The sequence below is a fragment of the Zophobas morio genome, unplaced genomic scaffold (genome assembly GCF_036711695.1).
Source record: "Zophobas morio isolate AGI-343-1 ecotype UQ-CSIRO unplaced genomic scaffold, CSIRO_AGI_Zmor_V1 ptg000004l, whole genome shotgun sequence".
Lineage (NCBI taxonomy): Eukaryota > Metazoa > Arthropoda > Insecta > Coleoptera > Tenebrionidae > Zophobas > Zophobas morio.
This window is the reverse complement of record NW_026972109.1, coordinates 19,579,701-19,595,726: the sequence shown is the minus strand read 5'-3', so window position 1 is coordinate 19,595,726 and position 16,026 is coordinate 19,579,701. Positions and strand designations below refer to the sequence as shown.

The window sequence follows — 16,026 nt, the reverse complement described above, 5'->3', positions numbered from 1 at the left end:
TTATGAATCGATTTGTTACAAAAAGTGTACAGGTGTCGAGGTTTATTGCTATTTTTATAACGAACTATGATTTTATTAACTCTGATAACATCGCTGATTTCTCAGACTCTTATGTTGTTTATATTTTCCCATTATTGATTTCCGCACCATTATGTTCGCACCATTTTAGAGTCAATAACAATGTAATTATCCATTTTATCAGTCTATTGCAATAAGCCCACGATTGCAAAGATATGTGAATCAGTTGTTTTAATCATTATGAACTTATATTATTAATGTAGCGTAAATCCTGATATTGATAAGAGATTAACTATAACACTTAATAACAAAGAATATTTTATTGCACATACTGATATTTGGTCACGTATAAATCATTTCCAATGAATGTGACTTTCTGCCAATTTACAACATAACTTAATTGTATTCCATTGTTTTCGTTAATTTTTTTGTCTCTAGTTGGCACTGATTTACAGCTATTTTGATGCAAAATAACAAGTGAAAATTGTACGTAACGTTCTAGACCAGGTACTTAACGACAGAGTTTGACGTCCAAGTCCATTTATTTTGAATGTCGAATAAGATTTTTTCATTAGCTCTGATCCAATATTTTCTTTTTTTTATTTCTCGAATGTGACTAATTTTATAAAATAATATCTTTAATACGTATTGTTTGTTAATCCGGCGATATTTTCACTTTCGACATCGAGATTTTTGGAAAAAATTCAGAATTGTACAAACTTTTTTTTTCAAATATACCTAATTTCCTTAATTTGACATATACCTATTTTAAGCAAACCTTATTTTTAAGTGCATTAGGTAGATTGTAGATAATCAGTCTGGGCACCACCTGTTGATTTTTTTCAGTGCATTAAACTGTCACAAATAATTAACGACCAATTTTTAAATTTATCTGTGTATTATAGATGTCAGAAATGAAGTTTCTCCGACTGGACTATTACGTACTTGAGATATTGCTTCTGATCTATATCTGTCTTTTGGATTGGTAAGCGGTGAATGTCTAGAACTAAAATCGATGCATAAGATTAGATTAAAAATTGTCGACGAAAAAATTTTCCGTATCTGCTTGGTAACAACGAGGATGACAATCATCATTTTTTAAAACGTCCACAGTGCAACTGACCATCTCAATTTTTTAGTAAATTGTTTTGTCGTGAAGAAAACCCATACAAATTTCGCTTACATTTTTGCCAACGTTTGTACCAAAAATATTTTTTCTGACGTCACACGTATTTTAAGCCACTCGGTGGACAGTCTTCACTTCATCGCTTCCTAATTACATTTTGATGGCTTCTTTCCTATTCTCAATTAGCTGGGGCTTCAGTTCGTAATCTCGATTCCAGTCATTATCATTTCGTTGAACTTATTGAAAATAAAGTGCAGAATGTCACGAATATATTTTTACGTATGTAAGGCTGACGCAAACGTGATAACGGTCGCGTGGGATCCCCGTGTGATTCAGCCTTTACAGCCTCCATGTCCCCGAAGATTGAAAAAGTCTGGCGCAACCGTGCGTCTACGTGACCAAGGGACCGTCGCTTGGTATATGCATAATCGGACAATTTTTCTTCCGTGATGGGTCAATCAGACGAGGGCGCGTAAAGAGGGACAAGGTTATTGTTATTCAATTCTTGCTTGAAGTAACAGATCGAGAATTTCGGATTGTTGGAATATAATGTGGAGTTTTGTCACTTTGCCAACTTGGCAGGTTACGATGTTTTGAATTTTAGTAGACAATCGAGGTTTGCGCGGACTGCTTGAACATTGAAGGTTGGGTAAGTTGTACTGATCTGTTCCGGTGAACAATTTTATTATTGTTTTTGCTGGTTTGTTTACATCGGAGAGGTTGTGTTTTTTGGACTTGGGACTGTTTGTGATTCATTTCTGAGAATTTATCTGATATTATGAAGTAGCGTTTTGCAATGGGGGTAAAGTCCACAGAGAGATTCCACGAATGGTGACAAAGAGCAAAAGTTACAAAACAAACTGTAATTATCGAATGTGTGATAAAACGGATTTTAAATGTGATAATTGTTTTTTGTAAGAAGCGGGACAAAAAAATATCACGGGGGTTACGAAATGTTTTTGAAAACATGCGAAATTTGAATAAATCACACAGTGCTGAGTTACTAATCAAATATAAATATTCATATTAAGCGGTGTGATTCAAGTTAAAAAACATATTTATTTTTATTTAAAATTATTGGAAACTTGATCGCAATATATCGTGCCAGTTATTTCTCCTTTTTTTTTTTTTTTAGAAAAATGACAAACATTTACGATTTCTTGCACCTTACGTTATGACATAACATATTTTCACGGGAATTAATGAAATAATACGAAGAAGTTGACACAGTGAATCGTCGACAATACGGAACTGGAACAATGTTGTTACTCATATTTGAATATGTCATTGTTTTCTGGTTATTAGCTGAATCATTTGAGGTTTTCCGTGAATTGAGGGTTTATCTAACTTTCAGATGGTTGTTTTGATAGTCAAATCATGATCCACTATGAATAAAGGACAAAATCTAATTATATTTAGTTCTCTTGTCGGAATCATAAAAGTTCAAGATCATTGAAAAAAACGAAAATTTTAGTCCTTCAAGTATCCGCAGTTAACGTTAGATTTAATAAAGATAGTACGAAGAGTTCATCGCGTTCTCCCTTGAAAACTTGACAAAATGTCCTGTGTTTTTTAATTTTGTATCCCTAAATATGTTTGTAGAGAATTTTGCGAAGTGTTTTGACATCAGAGGGCAACTGTATTTATTTTAATGTTTTGCCAGTGTGGGTTGACGTAGTGTTAACTCATATAAAAAAAATGTCAAAATCGTGTCATATTTTGCAGATGCCGGACAGTATAACTAACATGAAATCTGATATTAAGTTAAACGAGTTGTGGCTAAAAATAAGTGGCTTCAAATATAACCTCATTTTAAGTCATTTATTACAAGTAAAGTCGGAAGTGTAGCACTCGTAATTTCTTCCGTAAGTGGGAGTTTGGACAGATATAATTCTAAACAGATTTTTTATAATCGAACATAGATGTATTTTAAAGCAAATTACATACTGCATCGTCGTGGCATTTATTTATACAAATTTAATTTGATTTGGCTAACCAAGAATACAAAAATTCGCATTAATCATTATGTTTTACACTAATTTCAGTTACATATTTGAATCTAGTGATGCCTTAATTGTAATTTAAAACATACTAACTTCATCAATCTCACTCAGTGTAATTATGTCAATCAACGAATTACTGTCATTTTTTAAATAATTCATAATTTTTAGATATAAATAGATACATGCTCGATTATGACGAAGAAAATTACCTATATGTATTTATATACCTATAATACTAATAATGTTACGACTGGGAATACGGAGTGTGTAAAAAAACTATATACTGCGTCTGTTAAATCAAAACTCGAATATGGTTTATTTATTTATGATGTACATTAATAGTGTCTAATCCATATAAAACAATTTTTAAAATATTCTTTTTTTACGTACCTACAACGGGTTTCATCATCCACGTGACTATAGTCAAACTTACTTATGCGAATTTCAGTACTTATTTATCCTTGGAAAACCAACGTACAATTCTCACTGTCAAATTTTTATGCGATCTCTTTCATAATTTTACACTGTCCAAAATTGCTAATAAAAATGAACGTAAATGGCTTAATTCAAGGCATCCGCAAACCGTTTCTTTGAGCAAAACAAGGACTAATACATTCATAAAGTATGTAAAACCTCAAATTAGTACTGCAGACATAAATATTTCTTTTCGGTAGTTTTAGTAGCAATAAACAATTTTTGTCCAATAACTGCTACAACTGCTTATTGAATAATACTAGCCGTTAAAACATTGTTTTAAAGTTATTTCGACAGAACTTTCTTTGTTGCTGTATTCACATAATTTTGGAAAAATAAAAAAATAACTTAAATCGTTTGTTAATTTTTTTAAATATGTATATTGCATCTTAAATCACTTCTTTTTTGTAATTTATTTAATAGATTTTTGAGAGGACATCATTAACTCTCTCGAAAATGAAGTTTATTGACTTTGCCCGAAGGCTTCATTATGTCATATAAAAGTACAAAAATACATAAAAATTAAATTTTCAAATATTAGTGTTGAAAATTGAACCTTTCGAATTCATAAAATGAGTAGAATGAGGCATCTGTTAATATAGCTTTTATCTTTGTTTTAAATTTGTTGATGGGCAATGGTGCTATATCTTTAGGTAATTGAAGAACTTCGGTCCGTAATAGTTTATAGTATAATATACTAATAGGTGGTTTATGGCGTTTCTCGTTCGCGTAGTAGTTCCGGTGAGAGATTGGGAGAGATTGGGATTTTTTGACAGTTGACATGTAAGTTGGCAGCAACCTAACACTACAAAGTACACAGAAATTCCTACGCTGTCTGTCTCTGTTACAAATTTAGAACTACTGAAAGTTCTATTACTGAGGTTAGGTCAGTTTTCTAACTCCCATCTCCAGTGTTTCTTTAAAAATTAATGTTCTAGGAGATATTTCAAACAATTTTGAGGAGAATACAGTGGTACATTTTGAAATTTCAAATTCGGATGGTACACTTTTCTTCGCGTAGATTAGTGACTTTTCTGTCACTCAATCTCTCACCATATGGACAGTAAACTCATTTGACATACACCTTGTAAAACTTTTATGACATAAGCGGCTTAAGCCAAAGCATCAAACTGGCTATTGTATAACTTAACCTAGTTTACAGCTCCATTATGGCAACAATGGACAGTAATAATCCTTACGGTTCGGGTCCATAAAGCTTACAATAGCCGGTTTGACTTATAAGGGTGGTTTGGCTTAAGCCGCTTAAGTCATAAAAGTTTCACAAGGTGTATGTGAAGTGAGTTTACTGTAGGATACTTAGCAAAATGACATCCAATTTTTGGTGGAGGTTTTTCGATGCTCTTAAGATATGTCAAAAATATGTATGTCATGACAATCTGTTCTGTAATCTCAACGATTTTCTACTAAAATTATCAACAGACGACAAACAGATGAAAACGAGATCTTCTTTTTTCATATTCTACGTGATTTGAAGATCTGTGTATTTTTGGCCATATTTTTCGTGTCATGTTCACTGTTTAATACCCAATTCAAAAAGAGGGGTCTTATAAGTTTGAAGCCTTGCCCTTGGTTTGATATCTGTGGCATTGGAGCTTCCAAACAGGTAAACCGATTTTAATGCGTTTTTTTTTGTCTGTTGACCATTGCAGCGTGTTTAACATAGTCTTAACCAATTTCAGATATTCTAGGGGTTAATTCTTTTTTATGTCGAGGATTTTTAAATATCAATACCTAAACAGTTTCAGTTGAAATTATTCGTTTTGTTGTATCTAATACGCAGTCGATCGCAACTTTTTCATTATCACATTGAATAAAATCTCGCATCACCGCTGACCCTTTGTTTTGACAACAATATACAGACTCTTTTTATTTCGCAAACCCACAAAAAAGTACGTCGACACCGAAGGCCGAGCTTCCATTTAACTGACTGTCTGTTAGAGGTAACTGAAAACTTTTTTGTTCAAAGGCCGTCTGTCGTGATAAATTTTGTATGTATAAACTTTACAAAGTGAAGAGAAATTGAAATCACAGAAAGAAACGGACGTTGCTATGTTTATCCATTCACCTTGGTAACAAATTTTGCATAAATTGGTCACCGTGTCAGATGGTCTTAAAAATCTCGAATGAAGCGCTGTTTAGTCTAACATTAGAAGTAACTGACAGTTAAATTTGACCTTGGTGTGGCACAAGATGGCTGTTGCATCAATTGCCACAAAAGGCTCTACGCTGTATATTTTGAGACTGTAATTAAACTTACTAGTCAGAAATCGGTGTGTTAACCTTGTGGTACAGTAGACGCCGCTTAATATGATCACGGTTAATGTTATCAACCGCTTAGTGTGATCAAAATCGCTTGGAACGGGCCCACGCAATACCTATGCATTACAGTTTTTCCGTTTATTGTGATCAATATTTCGCTTATTGTGATCAATCTCGCAATTCTTATACAAACGGGAATTGCTTTTTTGGAGAAGCGAGACGACTGAAACTAGTATTGTGTTTTAATGAACATTCATTGGTCTCAAAAGGTACATTCGCTTATACCACTCACTTTATACAACCACAATCGGTGGTCAAAAACAGACTTAAGTAATCAGTGCGTTTTCGACTTTTGAACAAACGAATTGTTTCTGTTTTAAATTTGAGTAGTACTTATGTAAAAATTAGCACGTCGAAACGATGAAATCTTAGTTTATCAGAGAAAAAAAAAAAAAAAATTCTCAGCCCTTACTTAACCAATTTCTACAACAACCAAAGGAAATCGAGGGTTCCTTTCTCAGAATGGTAACCAAAATTTAAAATAAATTCTAATGTTTATGTACCTTCATCTATCAGCCTAATAATCACTGTCTTGTTCATGATTTTGTTTTGTTTCGAGTTTTACTGTCTTTGATGGTGGGGTTCGCTTATTATTATCAGTCGGTTAGTGTGATCAATTTGTCTGAGTCCCAAAGTGATCACATTAAGCGGCGTCCACTGTATTTAAAAATGTATTGTATGCAGTTTTTGTCAAAATCCGGTGCAACGCACCAGTGCATAAGCCGCTTTGTCATCTTATGTCTTCAAGTCTGTTTCACAACCTTGCCTGAAAACATAGATTCAATGAGGTCAATGTATTTCCTTTAAACAACTTATCTACATACTGACGCATTATCCGCTATTTATTGCGGGGGTCGTAATAATTTTGTGCCCATGAAGAAAACGCAAAACTCAACGATTCGATATCAAAACGATAACGCTTGTGTAATAATTCCAATCACATTTAATCGCTACTAAGTACTTTATATCCCCAGTTACGTACATTTAACATTTTTATCGTACCGTTAAAAACGTATTACTAAATATGCATATGCACAGTATCGCCGTATCACCGCTTTGGTATTTTAACACAGTTTGCATAATCACGCGTCGATTTTCGTCAGGTAAGCTCCGCTTCAGGTGTATACAAAATGACGAAAAGCAACGAAAGTGCGTGCAGAGCGCCAGATGTGCGTAATTTGCATACTTTCGACGGAAGTTCTTCGTATTCAAGTCGTCTTTTGCGTCGTTCCTTATCGCTGCATTTCCTTCAATCAAAACATCGGCCGATTTGTTGCTATCAATCAGCCTAAAAATAACCACTTGATGCTTATTGGTGACACTCGGTGTTAAGTTGCGAAATCGAAGTCATGTGCCTTCGCGAGGTCATTACCAAGGTGCTCCAGCAAATTTTCCGCAAGAATTAAATACTCGTAGCAGCCTTCAAACCTTAATGTCACTTCAGCAATGAGCGAGGAAGAGAACGAAAAAACGTATCCGAGTACAAGTGGTGTTAAAATTTGCTCGCCTCATCTCCATGTGGGCAGCGGGTGCTTTCCCCGAAAAAAAGCCAGCGAGATGCTTGCACTAAATCATCGATGCGTTTCTATCCACATAGGTCTGTCACATTTCCCTTTTTTTTTGACAGACGATGAAACTCATTTGACGTTATCGTAATCACGCGCCCCTATTGTTTGTCACCGAATTTATGACAAATAAATAAGTCCGCCGTGAAGCGGAATAAAACTGAAAGGAATATTTCTAACCATTCACCGGAATGGACTGACGTAGACGTGAATTATAAAGTTGCACTGCGAAGATAACGATCACGTGATTATTTGAAAAACTCTTCTTGGTAATTTCAAAATCAAACAATTCGTAACTTGCCATAAAACGTAAAGAATGAGTTTCATTAGTTTAGTTAGTTCGAACCTCCACGAACCACTATCGTGACTATTCCATGCACAGCGGATGATCGAATATTATTCGAAGATAATTTTATTGCGTCCGCGACAATAATTTTCCAATTATTATTTTCTTATTGTACTAACCCCCTCGCCATTATTTTCGCAGAGTTCATTTGTGACGCGAATAGTCACGATGTAGGTCAAAATTTTCGATAAGTTGAAGTTGATACGGAGCTGCTGAACCGTCAAAAACGATAAACCGTAATCAAAAATTCGCATGTCCAGATCAGATGATTATAGGTATTTGACATAATAATCACTCATTGCTAACCAGTTCTTTCTGGTTACTCCGCGTTATCCGATTAGTATGTAGATGCTAAACAAATGTTCGCAAAGAAAGATATGCGCATACATAATTTTATAGTAGATCTTAATTGGTCTAATTAGTAGTCGCTACGATATATCATGCTACCCAAAATTATTTTCAATTTTTTTCCCATAATAGAAGCACGTGCAGATAAAAAGTGTACCATTATTGTCATGAACACGACTGGATAGTTACAATTGATTTACTAGAGTCTTTTTGTAACCCCGTGTCAGACAATGGTATTAAATTTTCTTCCTAATAGTCCACTCATTAATCTAAAGCGACAAAATTTATCTGAGATATTAACAGAAGAGTAAAACTTACGATTTTAGTCTGACGATAAGTGGTGACTATTATTATTGATATACTCCCTCTGTCCGAAAATATGGTATACATTCAGTTCGTTTCTGTTAAAAAAGTGACCAAGAAAATTACTACAATAACAACAAAATAAATCGACACCCGCTGAATTTAAAAAATAAGAGATATTAGAAAGAATAATTAAATAAAATAAATTATTTATTATGATAAATAATAATAATCTATTATAATAATTTAGTTTATTTATTTATTTATTTATTTATTTATTTATTTATTTATTTAATGTTAAATATAAAATTCCTCATCTTAATAAATCCAAACTTAGTCGTGAGGGAAGGTTACCAACGAGATTGGTATGTTCTCCAGAAGCTCTAAATAAAGTCCCATTGCATATAAATTGAAATGTATTGTCGTTATAATAGAATCATTAAATAAAGTTAAAAATGTATACCATATTTTTGGACGGAGGGAGTTTTTTTTTTGCAGGCATAAATAGTGTAATGTAATAACTTTACAGCGAACTGACACTTATCTATTGAAAATAAATTGATAGAAATTGGATAAATTTTGAGAAATTATGCTTTGGTTTGACAACTTTAATGACAAGCTGTATATTATATTTGTTATAGTTGTATAGTTATAAATAGAGTCGTTACAGAATCGTAAAATAATACAATACTGTACGATTTTACTAGGAACCGTATAATAAAATGCAGTCAGTGCTTGTTTCTGAAAATGAACTATACAATTTTATGAACTATGAAATGTGTTTATGCCGTTATCAAAGATCGATTTGAAGTCGACAATAATTATCACTGCCTATATAATACCGTTTGCGATATTTTTGTGGGAAGATATACATTTTTTGCCTATTTTTGAAGTAGTTTCGAGTACCTCGTAGTAAACCCAAGATTTTTAGCAGCTTTATCTTTAATAGTTTTCTAGATATTTACGCTTCTACATAGGTTGTTTTGGTAGTTTATCTCAAATGAAGATAAAATTTGTTAATATTGGGCTCCTGAAGTTGATATTGTCTTTAATAATTTTCATAAATGAAATTATGTAGTCGCTATTGGACGTTTCTTGTATTAATGTAGGTTTTTAAACCCTATTGGCAGTTTAAACATTCATCAACACCATAAATTACGTCGAAAATCCACTAAGTACAGCACTTTCTGGATGATTCTAGTACTTTTGTATGTAGAAGACTCATCTATGTAAAGGTACAGAATAAATTCCATTGTTTTGTTCAATACCGTATTAAATTTGATCTTGTTTCATATGCTTGAGGCAATTAATGATAGTTAAACTAAAAGTCAATAGAGATATTTATTGCCTTATCAACATCAATTTGTTTGAAAGCGTTGTTCACAAATGTAATGAGAAGTAATTTTCTAAATTGTTTCGCATTGAGGTTTCTCAGTAGATAAAAATCTGTTTGTTGGTACGATTTCTATTAGTAGCTTTGTCGTAAAAATAAAGTTATCAGAAATGAATGATTTTGTTGTTTATATTTTGTTTATTTCATTTTATTTTTGGCACAGAGTATGTTTGGTAAAAATATTTAAGTTTATTTAATATGTAATATTATCGATGTTTACTTTTTTTTCAAACGGACGTCAATTTTCTTCGTCATTTATTTAGGACTATGTTCGAGTAAGATATGAGTACTTTATATGCGTTTTAAATTGTTGTTTTTTTAAGACATCTTTGAAATTTCAACAATTTAGAATTAGTACGTTTCATATTTTGGACCTTAGTTTTTGTTCACCCAGTGAAGATGGCAGGTATGGGTCAGTTGCGTGCCACAATCAGAAACAGCTGTGGGTGGTTCTAATTCCACCGGACAATTGCACGCAACTACCTGAGAGTTAAGGGACAGTTGTTGCCTGTCGTAGTAATTTACGTGGGTGTTAGTCACATTAAATTGAAAACGGAAGTATTCTGAGAAATAATTTAAATTTCAGGCAATTACAAATTTATTTATTAATCATCAAATATGTGTATAGACCTAAAAATCTTTTTATTGCTCTTAAAGTTTCTACGAATAGGTTCATCTCATAAAAAATGAAACAGTTCGGAAATTACTTTTTTTTTAAATCTATAAGAAACATTTTTAACAAAAGCAAATGTGCTAATCTTTTTATCCTTGCCCGGCCAGATTTACTTGGAACTACAATGTAGGTGGCCTTTTATCAGCTACAAACCAAGCTTTATAATCCCCTACATCCGAAGTGGTGTCATATCTTCGAAATAAATTTGAAGTGGATGCTTGTGGTTGCAAATCAAACACTTTTTTTTTTCTCGGTGCCTATTTAAACGTTAATTCTATGTTTGTAATATCTTGTTTCTAAAGCAACGAATATGTTTCAAAGCTGTGTTTAATCGGGTTTAAAAGTACTTGCAACTTCATTTAAATCAATGATTTAAGATACCTATATTGCAGTAGAACAACGTTGTCCCAAGACTCCCAAGGACACTTTTATTGAATTTCAAAGAACAGAGTGTATGGCAAACCATCTAGATAAACATCGTTATAATTAACAGTTTTCATGAGTTTAGCTATTTAAAAGCTTATTTATTTTCATAAAGTAACGGTTATAATTTTTTGACTCGTTGTACAATAATTAATTGTTGTTATTAATGAAAGGTCACCTCTAACCTCAAATTTGTGGCAGTTATTGGAAAGAAAGTTGTATGTAACAAGTGGGTGAATAGATTTTTTCAGTCGTGCATAAAACTTTCCACTTTATCTTTCACCTCCACATAATGTAAGTGATTATCTCTGCTTTAACAATTACCCTTGTCATAAAATTCCCTTTTTTATTAGATACATTTTAAGTACTTAATTTTTTGTTTTTTTAATTGAGGCGTATAGACGACTATTTTACAAGTTTTGTGTTGCAAGTGTTATTGTTGTTTTTATAAAATCCATATAAATTAATGTGTCAATGGAATTAAAATGCTAATTAGTGTTCATACCACATATTTATTTTTTTTTGCGTAAGTAATTCCATTGCATCATCAGGTTAAAGATAAAACAAAAATATTATAGGCAGATTCAAAATGTGCATGTGTGACAACAGTTTTACTATTACTGTTTAAAATTATCATGTAGTCATGCTCACATAAATCTCATAGAGATGACAATCGGAATTTGTATTCATGCTATTGATTTTGTATTGCTTTTGATACAACATAAAGTGAGTTTGCACGGGAATTATGTGATAATAAATGACTGTATATTCCAGAAATACATTATCCGTAAAATAGTTAGTTAGAATTATTAGTACACTGCGTATTATAAATTTGTAAACGTTAGCTCACTGCTAAGGAAAGTTGGTTAACACCATGAAAGAAATAATATTTGAAGTGTAGTTGTTTAAAATTGGCGGGAAGCAGTTAACTACTAAATTTATTTTATCGAAGTAAGGTAGATAATTTTTTTTTGTTCGAGTTTCAATTCAGTATTGATGTACATTTCTACATACATGGCCGACTTCATTAATATACACTAACGTGTATATACGGCCGTTTCAATTTTTTAAAAATTTGTTCCCGCGTAGTAATCCATGGGTACATAAGCATACGCCACCCACGGCAATGTCTTGAACTAAACTGTCACTACTGTCAGAAATTTTCTTTGACAATTTTCAAATCCAAAATAATTTTGGGCATGAATTATTATCGTTGTTAATAAAACTAGGTCTTTTTAATATGGGAAGAAAGTGTATGATTTGTGATTTGTGGTAATACACAGAATCCACTTTTTGGAATTCCTGCGGAAGTAGATCTTAGAAACAAATGGTTTGAATCACTTTCAAAATTTTGTGGTATTTCATAAAACAAGTCCCTCAAAAAATATTTTATTCGAATTATTTTAGATCTGACCAAGATAAACGATCATACTGTTGTGTGTTCCAAACATTTTGCAACAGAATGTATTGTTAGAAGCGCAAAAAGTACTCGTCTTAATAAACAAACGGTTCCGTTTATATTCGTATGTACATAAAAATCTACGTACCTCACATAATCTATAAATCTTTGTCATCATTCCAGAATCCTACTGATCCTGACATTTCTAGTACCCAACCAACAAATCCTTTTTTAGAAGACACTCATCCAACTTCCGTTTCCTCATTCCAAAATGCTAATAAGGAAACTAATGTTTCCACATGTGATGATTTAAGTGCAAAGGATAAACAAGAACTTAAAGATCTCAGGTACCACAACAAAGTTTTAAAGCAACAATTGAGTAGAATGAAATGAAAGAATTCTGAATGTTTATCAAAAATGAGAGAGTTAGAAGAAAAAGTAAAAAATTTGGATGCTTTAAAAATAACCAAAATTATACAAGACGCAAACAACGAAGATGAAAAGTCAATATTTCTTTTGGACTTGATAAAAAATCACTATAAAAAAATACCTAGGTGGTCAGAAATGTCTCTTCGTCTGTGTACTGTCTGGAGATTTTGTTCGCCTAAAGGTTACAGATTTTGCCACAATAACTTACTAAAACTGCCTTCAAAATCGACTATATCCAGATTCCTTGGAGACTATCATGGTCAAAATAAGCTAATCCAAGAGCGATTGTGTGCAGAAATTGGTCGATTAAAAAAGCCAGTTGAAAGGATCTGCTCCTTAATAATGGACGACATGTCCATAAAAGAAAAAGTTCATTACTGTAGGGCAGAAGATCGAATTTATGGCCTAGAGACAACAAGTTCTACTCGTGTTGGAACTAAGCCAAAAGTAGCCAACAAGATGCTTTGTTTTGTGGTGCAGGGATTGAGTACTAGATATACAATACCAGCAGGATATTTTTTCCACTCGTCGTTAACAACTCAGGAATTATATTTATTAACAAAAAACATTTTACAACTTCTGACAAACTGCGGCTACATTGTGATTAGATTTGTTACAGACAATATTTCAACAAATGTCGCCCTCTTTAAAAAATTTGGAAACGGATCACTGAAAAATTCCATTAATCATCCCATTCTGGAACATATTCCACTATTTTTGAGTTTCGATTTCTGCCATGCTCTAAAAAATGCACGAAATTTGTTTTTAGACCATGATATGTATTCTTCTCAAGGCAAAATTTCATCATGTTACCTCAAATTATTGTATGATTTGCAGAAAGGAATGCCAGTAAAGCCTGTCAGATATTTAACAAAGAAGCATCTATTTCCATCAAACTTTGAAAAAATGAATGTCCTAAGAGCAATCCAAGTTTTTTCACCTACTGTAACCTCTTCTTTAAAATTTCTAAAAGCTCCAGGGGACGATCGCTTTGTAGACGCTGATGCCTCTATATTCTATATGGAAAACATGTACCATTTTTTTCAGGTGCATAATGTTTCAAGCAGAGATCACTATCTTCGTTCACTAGATAGCAGTATTGCACCATATGTGCATATTTCAGATGAACGTCTTGACTGGTTAAATGTCACATTTCCAAAGTATATTGACGATATCCAGAAGACTTCTGTAGACGTTGGATTTAAAAATTTATAAAATTTTTGCTAAGCCAGGTTGGCTTCTATTATGTTGTAACGCGATCCTTTAGCTCAGACGCTGTAGAGGCCATGTTTTCACATGTAAGACTGAAAGGTGGTTCTAATGATGCCACAGATGCCAGAGCTGCAGATTATGCATTAAGGCAAATTCTTCGTTGTGGGATTGTTAAAGCTTCCCATTCCTCAAACACTGCTGAAAATGTTAACTATATTAGTCCTGCAAATATTTTAAATTTACAAGAAAACAGAGAGAGCTTTACTAAGCACACAGAACAACTCATATTTCCAATTGAAGTACGAAGAAATATTCACAATCTTAAGAAGTGATAATAATATAGTAGCTTTCTTGGCAGGATACATCATAAAAAAATTAGAAGATTTATTTCATTGTGATGAATGTTTAACACCTCTATTATGTACTAGCATTCCAGGTCCTTTGCTACAATTGATTGCCATTCAAAACCGAGGAGGTTTAGTCTATCCCAAAGATATCTTTGTTGGTATTATTCAGCTGATAGCTGAAAGCATCCAGCAAATGTTGCCATTTCTACAACATGATAATCCTGGTAAATACATACTTGAAGAACTGTATCCACACCTTGTGCAAAATCCTATTTTCGTCTGTGCAAATCACAGGGATTCTGTGTGCAAATATATAATCAAAACGACTGTAAAGCCAGTTCTCAGCAATCTTTGCTTGGAGACCACAGATTCTGTCAAGAGATTTGCATTAAATTTTAAACCTAAAAGTCGAAAAGTATTGAAATTGTAACTTTACATTAATATTATTGTTTTACTTACTGTGTTTTGTGATAAAATTAAAAAAAAACATTATTATCTGAACCAAACTTCTTTTTTTATGCTTCGAGTAAAATTTGTTGTCAATGTCAGTTTCAACTTGACAATTAATTTGACAGAAATAGCACGAGATCTGTCGTGTGAGGGCGCCACAATATGCACTAGGCGGCGGAACATTTTTTCTAATGGAAAATCAAAAATTGAAACGGCCGTATATACACGTTAGTGTATATTAATGAAGTCGGCCATGCTACATATGACCAGCGGTGTCATCTATTTTCGTAAATCGTAAGAATGTCGCCTGTACAGTCCCTTACGTTGTTAATAACACCTACTCAGAAAATTACCCAGACAATTTATCTAATCGTGCGTTTGTCTATTTGCAACCATAATTAATAAGTACTGTGCGTACCCATAGCAGTCGCTATTTATAACCCCTGGAATTCCACTGACGATCATTAAAACCCATCATTCTATTAAAACTGGACACAACCAAGTGAAATCTAGTTTCTTACTGTTAACGGAAATTACAAAATCCAGGTCTATTGTCTCCACCCTGTACAAAAATTTGCTCACCAAAATATCGCGTTATCAACAATGATTTAATTTCCTAGTGTCGTTCACGTGCACGTTACGATGCAAAACGAGTAATAAATAAACAGACGACCCCGCAAATCTCCAAGGATTATCACATCACATGCTTGCGATGTCTACGTAAAGTTGTTGTACCCAAGAAAGAATCCATGTTTTTTTACAAAAAGCACGTGTATAGAGAGTGGAATTTAAAATGTACAACCAACGAGTACCAGCGAACTCGGAAACGGCGCCAATGTCGATGTCTTGTAAGACGGCGCCATCTACCGACAACTTATCAAACTAAGTTGTTCTAATAATGGGTAATGGAATGTGCAATTCCGTTGGGTCTAATGACTTTAATGACTGTGCATAGTAACGGAAACACTGCTGCAATTATTCTTTAACAAAAAATCGAAATCTTGGAGATTCCCACTCTTACGGTTGTCGCAACTGAAGTATTGATCACTAACTCGTGTACGAGGAGCGATCAACATATAAAAAAAATATTGAAATAGCAATTATTCATGTGATCGATTCGTTATTACTGGTAATCACTCTTGTTTTGTAATTTTATATAAGCGATAAGATTTTTTAA

General features: G+C 33.0%; 1 protein-coding gene and 1 long non-coding RNA gene across 4 annotated transcripts in view; one reads left to right on the top strand and one right to left on the bottom strand.

Annotated features, from left to right (window-relative positions):
* Positions 1-16,026, top strand: part of LOC135144852 (6-phosphofructo-2-kinase/fructose-2,6-bisphosphatase 2) — a 34,264-nt gene that overhangs the window by 14,091 nt on the left and 4,147 nt on the right. The gene's annotated exons all lie outside the window — the stretch shown is intronic.
* On the bottom strand, positions 13,158-15,390 carry LOC135144886 (uncharacterized). Of its 2 annotated transcripts, none has more exons than XR_010283259.1 (4): positions 14,859-15,390; positions 14,636-14,800; positions 13,654-14,575; positions 13,158-13,581 (listed from the first exon to the last, which is right to left on the bottom strand). It is a non-coding gene; the product is annotated as an uncharacterized LOC135144886 (long non-coding RNA). The 2 variants fall into 2 exon arrangements; XR_010283258.1 differs by having other exon boundaries at positions 13,159-13,581; positions 13,654-14,604; positions 14,656-14,800; positions 14,859-15,389.